Raw genomic sequence first — 4530 nt, 5'->3', positions numbered from 1 at the left:
TGAGAACCTCTCCTGAAGCCTGGCCTTGTGGAAGTCCTCGACTACCACGGTCTTTTCCATCAACACTGACCCCTTCAGGAAGTTGGGCCAGTTGGCTGCGGCCTCTGCACTAGTGAAGTGCTCCTCATCATAGTCTGAAGGGTCAGACTGAGCAGGTGCAGGTCTCCCTATGCGATGAGCTGAAGTGCTGGTCTCCGCACTTTTTCGCTTAGAAGCGGTGGTTTTGCGTCGAACGCCAGAGGAAGATGGTCCTTTGCCGGTGCGTGACGACATCCTGGCAATAAGGAAAGGAAGTAGGGATTAGTACAGCAAGAAAAAGATAGCAGCATAAAACAGGGGAACCCAGAACCCAGTTTATGCAAAATGGAACGGCGACAATCTAGGAACGATAGGAAACCTATGACAGGATGAACGGTAGTTGACAACGCAAAGGAACATGCCAAAACAGTAAAAAGACAGCAAAAGCAAAGAGCATATCTAGCATAGGAGGATCCAACCTCAATGCACCAACTCATTAACAACGAAGCAAGAGCTTGAAACCCTAGGCCTAGAAAGAAATGCCATAGTAGTGGGACGATGGAAATGTAAGAGCATACCCCAAATAGGTTAGGGAGTTCCATGAGTACATGTATGGATGAAAATCAAGGAAAACCAATGCAAAAATAGGGATTTTCATGGGAAAACATGGGGATTTCAAGCAAATGGATGATTTAATGAAATCTAAAGCATAACAAGCACAAAACAAGTGAAATGCATCACAATGGAATCATCAATTGGGGAAAAGTATCAAAAAATTTAAGAAACCCCAAAATTTGGAAATCTAGGGCACAAATTGGGGTTTTTCCTCAAATGAAGAAACAAATTCCTAGAAACTACGAATGATCACAGTAGAATCCTCATAAACACATGGAAAGACTATTCTATGGTGAAAAATAGAGAAAGAAAGCCTAGAAAGTAAACCCTATTCAAGCATTTCACCCAAATGGAAATTCTGGAAAAAGGAGAAGGAGAAGAACTTACTTGGATGAAGATGAGTTGACTCTTCACTAAAGCGCCGAGTGGATGAGTGGAACCGCGAGTAGGAGCGCCGAGTAGACTCCCAAGATCGTCCAAAAGGAAAAGGGAAGAAAGAGAGGGGAGAGAGTGAGTGACAGGCAAAACAGGGCCTGAAGGGCCCTGTTCGTGTTTTAACACGGGCAGGACCGGCGGGTCCCTACCCGCCGGTGACACCCTCCGGTTTGGGGCGCTGGGACCGGCGGGTCAAACCGGTGGGTCCCTACCCGCCGGTTCATCCCACCGGTTATGGCAGTTGGGGGAATTTTTGAAAAACTTGAAAATTTTCCTTCTTTTCTTTCCCCTTCTTTTCTCCTATTATGAATTCATTGGTTTTATGGTGGATATTAATCCTATGATCAATATGCTACGGTCAAGTGGGACCATTAGCATGTATGTTGTGAACTTTGCCTGTAGCTTGGAATTGAGCTATGATTAATTACAGGCTATCATACACTACAACACCTCATATAATGGCATATGATTGTGTGCCTAAATCAGTCTATGGTGTTTAACCAATATGGTGTGTGATATGTTCCAGGTACAAGGATACGATGGTACGTACTAGATCCGGTAGTAATGCCCGAGGTACCTCGCGGGGTCCTCGTCGGGTCGGTGGACCACAAAATCCTAGAGGGGCCCGTTCTGTGGGGCATACCTCGCCTCCACTACCTGCAGAGACCCATGGTCAGGGTGGGGCACATGGGGACCCACCTATGACTGCACTCCCGGACCCTCCACCAGTCATTACATCGGGAGATGTTGCTACAATAATTCAGTAGTCCCAACAAGCTTTCCAGCAACAAATGCTTCAGCAACAGCAAGCATTTATGACTGCCATCCAGCAACAGTTGGATTTTTCTCAACCGGGTCAACCTCCCCGGGTACCCACTCCGCAGGACCCACCTGTAGGATCGGGAACGGGACCACAAGTGGGTACACCTCCAATCCCACCATTCGGTATTCCTCAGCATGGGATGCCTCATCCATACTCCTACTATCCTGCCTATGCTCCTAACTTCCCGGCGACGAGTAATACGTCAAGGGTTGTGGAGTCTTTCAAGAGGAACTTACCACCGGTATTCTCTAAGGTGGGGAGTGATCCTCTAGAGCCGGATCAATGGATCCAAGAATTGGAGAAGATATTTGAGGTGCTTGAGTGCACGGATGCCCAGAAGCTCATTTGTGCTGGGTTACAACTCAAGAAAGAGGCAAATTCTTGGTGGCAAGCTTCCAAGCCTATATTGATGGCTGCTCATCCAGAACCTACTTGGGAGCAGTTTAAGGAATTGTTCTTGAATAACCATTATCCGCGCAGTTTCAGAGATCGGAAGGAGACTGAGTTCATGGCCTTAACTCAAGGAGGTAAGACTGTCCTTGAATACCAACAGCAGTTCGAGAGTTTGTTCCATTTTGCCCCAAGGCATATGCGAACAGCTGAAGAAAAGGCAGCAAGGTTCCTAAAAGGCCTAAAAGTCGCGATTGGGTCTGTGCTTGAAGTCTTGGATTTGACCGAATATGGCCAGATTGTACAGAAGGCCAAAACAATGGAAGATAAGCAAAAGGGTGAACAGTCCCTCACTCCTGGACTGTGGAAGAGAACAAATCCATTCCCAGATGCGGGAAATTCCTCCAAAGCATACCGGGGATCATACAGTTCTGGGCCTATGTATAGGCAGCCCTATAGGCCATCTGGCTACCCTCCTAGGCCAGTTGGTGGTTCGGGTTCTACTTCTTTTCGCCCGAACACTAGTGTGGCACCTACAGCTTCAAGGCCACCTCGACCTCCATCTGCAACGGGTCAAGTGCAGAGGGGCCCCGCTCCAGTTCCGACGTCTCAGATTCGTTGTTTCAACTGCCATTCCTATGGGCATTATGCGAAAGACTGTCGGGCCCGACCAGCCTTGCCCTCCAGTCAGCCCTCTGCGTACCGACCTCCCTTACCTCGAGGCAGTCAACCGCAGGGAAGGATGTATGCCCTATCAGCCGAGGAAGCTGAGGCTAGTACCGAAGTTGTAGCAGGTACATTTTAAATTAAGAAGTTCATTATGATTAATATTGATGACCTGCTGAATTTATATACATTGTTATACTAGGTATCCTACCCATATCGGGTATACCAGCCTATGTTTTATTTGATTCAGGAGCTACTCATTCCTTCGCATCTAAGAGATTTGTAGGGAAACTTGGGATGTCACCCAGAATCCTAGACCATGGAATGATTGTTAGTATGCCTACTGGTAAAGTTGCACAGTTGAAAGAAGTGTATGGGCCGTGCCCAGTGGAGATTAGTGGGAAGAACTTTGATGCACAACTCATTAAATTCAATATGCAGAATTTTGATGTTATATTGGGTATGGATTGGTTGTCGGCTCATCGAGCTAATGTGATCTGTGCGGAAAGGCTGATTAAGGTGACAAATGACGAAGGGAAAGAGTGGGTATACCGAGCAGATACAATGAAAAGGGTGAGGAAGGTCCTTGTCTCCGCTCTTCAAGCGGTAAAGTTGCTAGAAAGTGGATGTCAGGGTTTCATAGCCTCGGTACTCGATGTTGATGCAAGAGTTACACCTCTAGAAGAAGTAAAGGTGGTTAAAGAGTTTCCCAATGTTTTCCCAGATGATCTGATGCATTTACCACCTGATAGAGAGTTGGAGTTTGCCATAGACTTGACTCCTGGAGCAGCTCCGGTATCTAAGGCTCCATATAGGATGGCACCAGCTGAATTGAAGGAGTTGCAGATGCAGTTGCAGGAACTATTGGAAAAGGGGTTTATTCGCCCAAGTGTTTCACCTTGGGGTGCCCCGGTGTTATTCGTCAAGAAGAAGGATGGTAGTTTGCGTATGTGCATAGATTACCGGGAGTTGAATAAGTTAACCATTAAGAACCGGTATCCGTTGCCACGCATTGATGATTTATTTGATCAGTTGCAGGGAGCCAGAGTATTTTCGAAGATAGACCTTCGGTCCGGCTATTATCAGCTCAAGATAAAGAGTAGTGATATACCCAAAACAGCATTTAGGACTCGATACGGTCATTATGAGTTCCTAGTGTTGTCCTTCGGGTTAACCAATGCGCCGGCAGCATTCATGGATCTAATGAATCGAGTATTTCAGGATGTGCTCGATAAATGGGTAATTGTTTTTATTGACGATATCTGGATCTACTCCAAGACCGAAGATGAGCACACTCAACACTTGAGAATGGTGTTACAGAGGTTGAGAGATCAACAGTTGTTTGCTAAGTACAGCAAGTGTGAATTCTGGCTTGAACAAGTTGGATTCCTGGGGCACGTAGTGTCTAAAGCTGGAATCGAAGTAGATCCTGCTAAGGTAAAAGCAGTAGTGGAATGGGAAAGCCCCAAGAATGTTACTGAAATTAGAAGCTTCTTGGGTTTGGCTGGATATTACCGGCGTTTCATCGAGAATTTTGCTCGGATCTCAGCACCAATGACCAAGTTGACTAAAAAAGGTGTGAA

Source organism: Macadamia integrifolia, chromosome 12, assembly GCF_013358625.1.
Source record: "Macadamia integrifolia cultivar HAES 741 chromosome 12, SCU_Mint_v3, whole genome shotgun sequence".
NCBI classification, from domain to species: Eukaryota; Viridiplantae; Streptophyta; class Magnoliopsida; order Proteales; family Proteaceae; genus Macadamia; species Macadamia integrifolia.
The sequence above is the reverse complement of the archived record's forward strand: the minus strand, read 5'-3'. Positions refer to the sequence as shown.